Raw genomic sequence first — 10,481 nt, 5'->3', positions numbered from 1 at the left:
CGAAATTAGGGACAGTTGGGAGCTATGTAATTATTATGTGTCCTGGTTTAAAAGGATGAGGTGGCAACCCTACTGCAATCACTCCGGTCCTCCAGCTGTTGCGGAACTACACATCCCATGAGGCATTGTAAAACTCTGCTATTCACAGACATGACTATGCCTGATGGGAATTGTAGTTCCTGAACCACTGGAAGGCCATAGTTTAAATAACCTCTGCTGTACACGAAGCCTTAGAAGAGCACACAAGGAACGAGCAGACAGGAGAAGAAGGGGAACAGACAGCACATGAAAAAATGAGAGAACACCAGAAATGTGGGAGAAGGCAGACGAGAAACTTCCAGACACCTCTGGCCATTTTGAACGCTCCCGCCCGCTCAGTCCGAGCATTGCAGCAGAAGCTGGTCACATGACCCGGTGATGTTAGCGCTGAGCCCGATCACATGGCTTGTGATGTCACCGCTTCACTTTCCCATTTCCAGCCGAGCGATGCGTTGCTAGGACGGGCGGAGGTAGTGTGTCCTGTAGGGCGCTCCGTACACGGTCAGGGACGGAAAGGAGCTCACACAGCACTACACGGACTGGTGGGAACCGGTGGCGGTGGCGTATTTGTGTTTGTGTGGCCCCTATGGAGGTGAGGGGGGCGCACTGACCGGAGCATGGCGGAGCGGAGGAGACACGGTGACAGGTGAGCACTGTGTACAATGACTGTGCTGTGCCTCTTTGTCCTGGAATGACTGCGACATGACTCTGGACACCGGAGGAACTACAAGTAGCAGCCGGAATAGTGTGTAGAGCTGTGACAGTATGGTGTCGGAGCAGGACTTCCATTGCTTTCTATGGCTTCTTCGTAGAGTCCAGTGCAGAGCAGTCAGGGCTTGGTGTGATAACGGATCAGGAAACTTTGGTGATTCCTGAGCAGGGATCTTCCCCACACACGTCTGGATGAGTAGGGATCTCTTCTATGTATCTGGATGATGCAGCACCTCAGACCTCAATCTGGAACCCCCCCCCCCTCTAAGGAGACTTCATTTACTAAAGACAACCAGGGCTGCTCACTCCAACAGGGAATTGTCACTTTGTGTAATGAATGAGGAGAAGCTCTGCTGATTCCCATTATTCAGTATTGTCACAGCAGAAAGAGGAACGTGGACTTACCTTTAAATTCCATATGTTGGAGTACAGTACACAGGCTGGATTAGTCCTAGACCTTGGGTGATGGGCTGCTACCTTCAGATCTAACTTGTGTCCTGTACTGTAGTCCCCAGAACAGGTCCAAAGCTTTATTCAGCGATCACATCGTAGCTATAGTAGGCAGGATTTGAAACCTCACAGGACCCCTTGTTTAGCCAGGGATCCTGCGAGGCTCCGAATCGTCATTTCTATAGCTTTAATGTGATCACTCAATAAAGCTTTGGACCTGTTCTGGAGATCCGTGGTGTGCTGGTGACATACTTTTTACTTTGTCTTCAATTTTCACCGCAGTACCCACTGACGTCTACAGCTGTTTTTCACAAATGTGTGCGTTGGGAATATTGTGTTTGAACCCCTGTATTCCAACATATAGAATTTTACAGGTAAGTCCAAGATTCCTTTCATCTTACTCAAACTATACAGGACACAGGCTCCATATCCATAGATTCTGGGTTAGCAGCAGCTACCTTCAAGGTCTCTGAATATTCAGCCTGTGTCTTGTACTGCAGTGGTCCTCAACTCTGGTCCTCAGGGCCCACTAACAGGCCAGGTTTGCAAGATAACTGAAATTCATCCCAGGTGATATCATTTGCTGCTCAGTGATTGCAGTACTCTAGTCTGCATTTCCCCAAGGTAATACTTAAAATCTGGCCTGTTAGTGGGCCCTGAGGACCGGAGTTGAGGACCACTGTTGTACTGGACGGATAAAGTGTTTCTAAATCAGGGATCCTCAAACTACGGCCCTCCAGCTGTTGCGGAACTACACATCGCATGAGGCATTGGAAAACTCTCACATTTACAGACATGACTAGGCATGATGGGAATTGTAGTTCCTGAACAACTGGAGGGCCATAGTTTGAGGACCCCTGTTCTAAAGGCTCAATTGGCTCTCGCTGTTGTCAATCACAGCCCATGAGGGAATAGAGGGGGTGGGGCCAAGTTGCTGCATTATGTGTGAAATGGACACGCAAAGCAGCTTCTTGGGAGCAAGCCTGCTCGGGTGCCCCCATAGCAATCTGCTTGCTCTGGGGTAGGGATGCACTGATCCGATATTAGATGGATCGGGGATCGGTAACATTGAACGAACCACTGGTCGATCGGGTTTTTGCTTGGTAACGGCTCAGCCATCCCTTACTAGGTGCAGTAGTAGTATGGGATGGGAGCCGCTACTTCCTGTATAGGTCTGGCTCACAGGCGGAGTGATATCAGATGCACTCCGCCTGTGAATGGAGGAGCCGTACACATGAAGCATTGGCTTTGCAATGTACTGCAGCCTCTTGCTTTGTGTGTAGCTCCGGATTGGTTCCGGTATTGGTATCAGCGATTTCACAATGCCAGATATCGGTATCGGGTCCAAAAAAGTCGGATCAGTGCATCCCTACTCTGGTGGCACTCAGTAGGGGCCAGGAGTGTTGGTGGAGGACTCAAGAAGAGGAGGATTAGGGATGATCTGTGCAAAACCATTACACTGAGCAGGTAAGTATATAACGTGTGTTATTTAAAAATAGAAAAAAGCCTTCAAGTCACTTTAACATAAAAGGAATATTGGCTTGCCTGTAAAGTCCATATCTTGTGGTACAGTACAGGACACTGGCCGGGTATTTATTGACCCTGCAGGTACAACCCAGGGTCTGAGAATATTCAACCTGTGTTCTGTACTGTACTCCAATTCCTTTTATGTTTATCGAACTGTACAGGACAATGGCCGGATATTCATAGATCCTGGGTTTAGGCTACTACCATCAGGATCTATGAATATCCAGCCTGTGTCCTGTACTGTACAATTAGGATAATAGTTTTTTTATTTTTTGTTGCACTTGGTTAGGTATTCTTTGCAAAGCCAATTTTTGCCATGTTCACTAAGGTAAATTACTTACAAAGTCAACAGCCTATTTGCCTTTAGTAAATCAACTCTTATAGGGTGCAGAAGCACAGGCCTTTATAGTGTGCATATCAGTCAGTTTTTTAGTTTTGCAAATTCACTTTCGCCTGACATAAACCTAGTACAACATGGATAAACCTATATGCCTTTTGCATATTGTTTATTCATACGAACAAGCTTGTATGTGTTTGGCTCCTAGTACAAACCCACCTGAGTAATCTCTTTAGGAAGCTGTCATCTGTACTGGCTGAATAATCTGCTGCCAGGGCATCCCCCACCCTTCATCTACACGTACCATATACTGTTTGTAACTGTGGAGTGGAGGATGCCTCAATTACCTAAATTTGGCCTAGAACAGATGACCGCTTCCTTGTGGGATCACTCGGGGATTCGGACTAGGATCCAAACGTACAAGCTTATCCCTATTTACATGCAGGATCTTGGTGGCGATACGTTTATAGGTTAAACAAAACACTGGAGTTATGTTCTGTAAAGCACACACAATTGTTTTCATCCTCTTTTAGTTGGCAGTGTTTCAATCAATAGGTATAGACGCAAGTCCCATGCCCCTGTGTTTATATCCGAAAAAAATAAAATGCTGCTTGACTAGAAGTGTTGCATTTTTGTCGTCCATGTGCAAGAGGCCTTACTCTGTTTTTTGTGAGAGGCTTTGTTTCGCAATATAGATTAGTTTCCTCTTTTGTCCGTTGTAAAGAACTTTGTCTTCCGCCTGTTAGCGATGGTTGCAGCAGCAGAGATGGTTCACTTGTGAATCATGGTAATAGCAACCAGTAAATGCTTTCTGAACAGGACTTGAAAAATGAGACGTCTGCTTGTTGTGCTGTGTGTTTTATGAAGATTTGAAGGTTTTATTTCAAACCAGAACTAACTTTCATTTCATTTGTTTCTGTCTCCTGACTTTTAGATCATGTTATTTATTGGTGCTTAGATATTCTAATTCATGTAGTTCAGTTCTAACCTAGCCCTGATCAGCTGAAGGTCTTGTCTACATGAACATGTGTAAACTAGCTTCCAGCTCCTTAAAGGCACTGTAAATATCAATGGAAAATGACAGGGTAGGGCACCCTAGTGTTATTTCTGCTTTCAGGCTGCAATCGCTTTTTATGAATGCAGCTTTCCTTTCGAGCACATTCCACTGCTGTTTTTAATCCATTTGTTGTAAATGCTAAAGCATTGCCCATGCATCTGAAATGCATTTACTGCCCTCGTTGTGCATCAGATGCTTTTTCAGCTTCTTCTGAAATGAAATTTAACGGTGGCCTTTTTTGAAAAACAAACTTTAACAAAAATAACTTGCAAACTCTGCATCTTGAACTTGCAGGTCTTGTTTTACTAATACAAAGGGATTCCTCTACCGAAAAAGGCTTGCAGCATCCGTGTATACAAGCTTTAAATTGCTGAGAGATCAGTGCATGTAGCTGAGGGAAGCTGTGAAATGTGATTTCAATTGCCAGAGCCATCACACTTTATAGGCAGGAAACCTGAAGATCATTTGTGTCCCTGCCCCCAATGTCATGCCGAAATGATATACAGCTCATGTAGCTGCATTGAATCTAGGCAGATTCCTCTTGTACGGGGTTAAAGGAGAGGTATACACATGTGGAACAGAAGTCATTGATATGGGGGAGTTGGGTTTACCGATAGTATTTGCTAACAGTGCTGATTACTTGTGCAGTTTATACATAAACTAACAGATAAAGCTTGACTGCTAAATGTCACAAGGATTTTCCACATGAATTCAACATGGCTTTCTGCTGCAGTTAGGTGTCAGTAAACAATAGTTTGTTGGCAGCTATTAAAGTAAAAGTCTATATATAGTATTACTGTCACGATTTGGTAATGTCAGTAATAATTAATTTTGCTGGCAGTCTGCAACTTCTGAAACATCTGAAAAGTGCACATTTTCTGCTAAGCTGTCCTATATCTATGATTTATTTTTCTTACGGCTTTTATGATTTCCAGGACACCTCTAGGAAGCATGGGGGGTGGTGTGGCTTAGTGAAGTGAATCACTTACCCTTGTGCCCCTGATCCAAGCATCTGTATATTCAATTTGCTGGTTTCCAGCTCTTATCACCCTGAGCTGAGATTGTATTTTAGATGTGTGAAGTTCTGTGACTGGGGGAGCGCAGGTGGCAGTGCCATACATAAATAGATGGATTTGTTTCTGAACAGTCACACGGCTGGCTGATCCTCCAATTTACATGCATATCCATTAGCTGATGCATGTTAGGAAATGCCCTATTACTATCTGTAGTGCAAGTTTATACATTTTTATTTCTGCAAATATATTAAAAAATGTGCCAGACTTTCCAGCCAGCAAACCCTTTGTTGGGCCGTGGCTGATCTCTGAAGACTACCAGTGTAATTGCTTTATGGAAACATTGAAACTGAAGCATGACATCACTTAATATATTTTGCACTGCAAAAATCTTGTCCTGTCTCACAAATTTTGGTTACCAAATTAGTAATTTGGGTGGGGCACTTCTTTTAGAACACTTTGTAGAATTGTAAATATAATTAAAATATGAAACTTTTTAGCGACTGAATTTTCAATGTGTGCTACTGATAGGACACGGGAGTGTTATGTTTTTTGTTTTCCCCCTACAGTGGGTTTAAATTGCATACATACCATGTGCGTCCTTTTACATAACAATTTCACAGCAACATACTGGCAGGATAATTGACTTCCTCCCAAAACCGTCCCTAGTGTCCATTTTGTATCTGTGTGTCTGAATGTGGTAGAGTCATTAGACTGTAGACTCCTGTAGTGGCAAGGACTTGTGTATTGAGAAATAAAAGCAAATTAACGATAGCATCAGTGCCTTATGACAGTGGCAGTGTCTGTTTCAGCAGCCATTGTGTTGCGTATATTTATAAGTAGACAAACTAAAAAACTTGTATTCTATAAGACTGAACTCCAGGCAGATATAAAGGACTCACAAATGATGAATGTAAGTACCGTAAATGTAAATGACTGGCAAAACGTTTGTGAGTGTATGCATTGTCTGTCTGTCCCCTGTTCTCAAATGCAGGAGTGTAGAGAGTTATGGGTGGAAAAAAACATCAGTATACTAATCTTCCCAGTGAACTGCTGTGCATGAGGGGGGAGGGGGTGACCACTGGAGGACAGGCAGGCTGTAATCCCAACAGAGCCAGAAAACTGACCACACTGGGATGAATGTGCTCTCCTGCATGGGCAGATTGAAATTGGACTGTTGAGGATTGGCAGGATCACCCGGTATTTCACACAAACGGCAATATAAAGGGAACAGATACATTTTAACACAAGTATATGGTGCAACATACACATATCCGGAATAAGAAATGTTGGAATAACACTTTCTTTAAAGCATCTTTGTAACCATTCTTCCACCATTAAATATATTTGTTAAATGCAGGCATTGTAATTACTTGGATTTGACCTGATATCAGCTTCTTGCAGTCTTTGCATAGCATGGCTGACCTGACCGAGGAAGGAACGGCACTAGCCGAACAAGCCAATCATTTCATGTGCTGACAAAAAGCATGCTGATAGAAAGCAGAGTGACCCAGAGATGAACTTATCAGTATGCTGCTTTTACTGTCCGGTCACAGGTTGGGGGCAGGTCAAGAATGGCCTAGGACAGGGATATGCAAACTGTGGCCCTTCAGCTGTTGCAAAAGTACAAGTCCCATCATGCCTCTGCTTGTGACTGTCAGTCTTGCTATGCCTCATGAGACTTGTAGTTCTGCAACATCTGGAGGGCCACAGTTTGCATATACCTGGCTTGGATAAAAGGAAGTGGGTTGAATGATGCTGATGATCAGGCTGTGAAATCTAGTGGCAGAATACGAGTACTCTGGGGGAAATCTTTAGATTGAAGGGGAGTATTGCAGCAATTTTTTAAAATCATGTTATTTTTAGGTGGGCTGTTCACGTTTGTTATTTTTGGCTGATCTGTTTAAATTATCATGCAAGCACATTCTTTTCTTTTTGTATCACAGGGTGCAGCTGGTATTTTTTGTTTATGGGACTGGTGTTGGTACTGGAATGGGCCCTCACCGGATGGCCAGAGGAGAGCTAGATAAAGGTTTTAGAGGTGTTTTTCTCCAGGGGAAAAAAGCGGTTTGTGTCACTTATAGGCCACATGGCATGCACCTTGTTCTAGAGGGCATGGTACTTTATCGGTAGCCACTGTCACTTAAAGCAGGAGCAGGGCAGTGGCTTGGAATGCAGGGCTTTGATGGTGTCTGCACGTATTAGAGCTTGAAGCATAAGTGTGTACGGATGTAGTCCTTACCGGAAGCACGTATAAAAAGGGTGGTTATGCTGGGGCTCCAGGGAGACCACAAGATAGAAATGCTGGACAGAAAAATATCAATGGATATTGATCAAAGTCTGTAGCGGTGAGAGCTTTTAAAAAAGGATTGAAAAGGGAATTAGATGTTATCTTTTTTGTTTTTTTTTTCTCTACTTCGGTTTAATAATAAAAAATGACAAAAAATAAAATATAGAAAATTGTGAAATACAAGAGGTACAATGCATAGTCAGGGATACCCTTCTTATCCTAGATATACCAGGAGAAACTGCCAACAACCATTAAACCTGGTCAGTAAAGGTAGGTCATCAGGAGTTCTGACACATTTCGGAAAAGAGTTCCTACTTCAGGGAAAGAGGGGTATGCCAAATCCTATAATTGTAGCAATGAATACATTATATAATTTTTATTGATCTATTAATTTTTTTTCTTCCTATGCTTGTAAAAAAGATTGCCACCTGCCTTTTTTTTTCTTTTTAAAATGTATTTGTATGACATTGCCTTTAATGTCCCTTGGGGTTTTTTTATTTGTATTCTGATCATTTAGGGAGGGCGGCAAGACAATGGTCCAAAAGTGCCACTCTGCTCTAAGTGGTTTGATTTGCTCAAGATTTTAAACCCAGTAAGAGCCTCCTGAGACTCCTGATTGTGTCATAGTACCAGCCCAGCCATCACTGAGACTTTTGACCTGCCGAAGCAGTGCTGGTTGTTGGTTGACAGGCATGGCCATGCCACTACAGAGTGCATTTCCAAGCAATAGCAGCTGGAGCTCTACAGGCAGCCCAGCTCACAACACCTAACTCCTCCTCAGCTCTGACACTGAAATGACAAACAGCAGTCAGAACTCTTTAGGCAGGTGAGATGGTTCACAGCCAAGTGAACAAGTCCTGCTGCTGTCATGGCTTCTTCGGTTGGTTGGGGATCTGATCTGTACAGCAGCTGCGAGTGGGCCCAGCAGGACTTGTTGTAGACACTACAGTGTGTCTGCATTTTGGTTGCATAGATGATCCTGCTAACATCTGTTATCTAGATTTCTCACCTCTTCCAGGGCAGCATCTAAGATGGGGCTCCTCCCACGTAAAACAGGAAATGCATCATTCTTCATTAAAAAAAGGTGGCACATGCCTCAGTTCTGGAACAGGATCAACACACGTTTGCTATTTTCTCACAGGCTGCCACACCTGTTGTCGGTGCCCCCCTGCCTGGTTGCCTTTGCAGGCTTCACAAGAGGCTAGGCATGCTTATGAGAGGGCCCAGTGGGGAGAATCCCTAGGTTCCCATACTTTCCAGTGAACTGAGGTTTCGCCCCCACTTGGGGGTATGCAACTGTTCCCCCCCCCCCCCCTCAGCTGCTCCTTGTTGTCCCCCCCTCGAAGAGAAGGTAGGGGAGAACCCCCACTACCCATATCTAATCCTTCAAGACATTGTGCCAATGTTGGTCTAGGCACACTGCTGCAGAGCAACTATTACAACCTAAAGAAAACTGCAGAGACGGTCAAGTAGAGTGTCAGTGACCAATTCTGGCTGTATAAAGTTGACTAGGGGCTGTTCAATGGCGGATTCAAGGTCTTTTGAACTAGCTGTTGAAAATCAGGGTCAACCAAAGCCAGGAGGGCCAGGTCCAAGCTTGAAGACAGCGGAGGCGAGCTCAAGGCATGAAGCTTCCATGGCGTCCAGATAGTCGAAACTTTCGCGAGTGTCCCTACACGTAGCAAGCCATTCCTCTGCCTCCATTATCTTATTCACCTTTCTGAGACATTCCGCCTCACTTGGAATACATGGGCTCTTCCAGTGAACCAGTGAGGCGCTTGGCAGGGCTAAGGAGATGTGGGAGAGCACTCCTTTTATAATGAGGGATGGGCGTGTGAGGTGCATGGAGGAGGAAAAGTTCCGGTGAGTCGGGAAGGTCCAATCCCAACCCATCTAAAACATGCTTACGTACCATCTCCCAGAAAGGTCTGCTCAAAGAGCAGGTCCACCAAATATGGAGGAACGTTCCCCTCCTGCACCCATCCGAAAGGAGGGGCAGAATCTAGACAGTCGCTGAAACCCGGTACCATCTTGTCAGCAACTTCTAGTTATTCTCCTGCGCTCTGGTCTCTACCGAGCTGGGGTGTGTCATACGATACAAGCGTCGACATTGTTTTGCGGAGAACTCGCATCGCAGGTCACGCGCTCATTCCATAATAAAATGGGGCTTAGGAGTAGGTTTAGCGGCATATAGCAATTTATACAAGACCAAGATCGCATGTGGCTGTGGGTCTCGTGCCGACTAGAGGCGCGTCTTCCTTCATTTTTATACAGTATCTCACAAAAGTGAGTATACCCCTCACATTCTGTAAATATTTTCTTATATCTTTTCATGTGACAACACTGAAGAAATGACACTTTGCTACAATGTGAAAGCGCAGTTCCCGCCTCAATTTTTATTTTTTATAAAAATACCCCCGGGACAGTCAGGGCTAGTGCATTTCAATGCAATGATAGCCTCTGAACTGTCCCCGGTTTCACTTACCTTTTAGAAGAATTACTTACCTTGAAAATGTCTTGTCCAGCACTGCCATCTCAGTTGTGGGCAGCTGAAGCAGAGGGGCCACTTAGGTCCTCTTTGGTGACGTTGGAATCCCAGAATGCCCTGCACCGACCCTGCTCGTCACTTCCGGTGCAGGCGCATCATCCCTGCACATCTTCTGGGCATGCCCAGAAGCTGTTTAGCAGGGAATGACGCGCCTGCACCGGAATTGATGAGCAGGGCCGGTGCAGGCGCATTGTCTCCTGGGAGCGTTGACGTTCAGCTCCCAGGAGTCAATGCAAGCAGGAAGAGACGGCGCGGTCTGCGGACGCATAGGGAGGAAGTGGAAGGAAGGTAAGTATATTTTCTTCAAAAACAAGGTAAGTAAAGCAAAAAAAAAAAAATCTTAATTATCTAATTCTTTTTCAGGTTACTTAGAGAAAGCGGATGTAAAATTTTCATTTTGAGGCCCGGAACTCTGCTTGAAGTAGTGAGTGTACAGCTTGTATAACAGTGTAAATTTGCTGTCCCCCTCAAAATAACTCAACACACAGCCATTAATGTCTAAATCAATG

The 10,481-nt window shown here is 44.6% G+C and overlaps 1 protein-coding gene across 1 annotated transcript in view; it reads left to right on the top strand.

The window, feature by feature from the left end:
• Positions 1–462: 462 nt before the first annotated feature.
• GALNT1 (polypeptide N-acetylgalactosaminyltransferase 1) overlaps positions 463–10,481 on the top strand; it is a 375,931-nt gene continuing 365,912 nt past the window's right edge. Inside the window, exon 1 of the mRNA XM_082258175.1 lies at positions 463–685. The gene's annotated coding sequence lies outside the window, so the exon portion shown is untranslated. The remainder of the gene's footprint in view (positions 686–10,481) is intronic.

This window comes from Pelophylax lessonae (genome assembly GCF_965119305.1).
Source record: "Pelophylax lessonae genome assembly, chromosome: 5".
In the NCBI taxonomy this organism is placed as follows: Eukaryota; Metazoa; Chordata; class Amphibia; order Anura; family Ranidae; genus Pelophylax; species Pelophylax lessonae.
The sequence above is the reverse complement of the archived record's forward strand: the minus strand, read 5'-3'. Positions and strand labels throughout refer to the sequence as shown.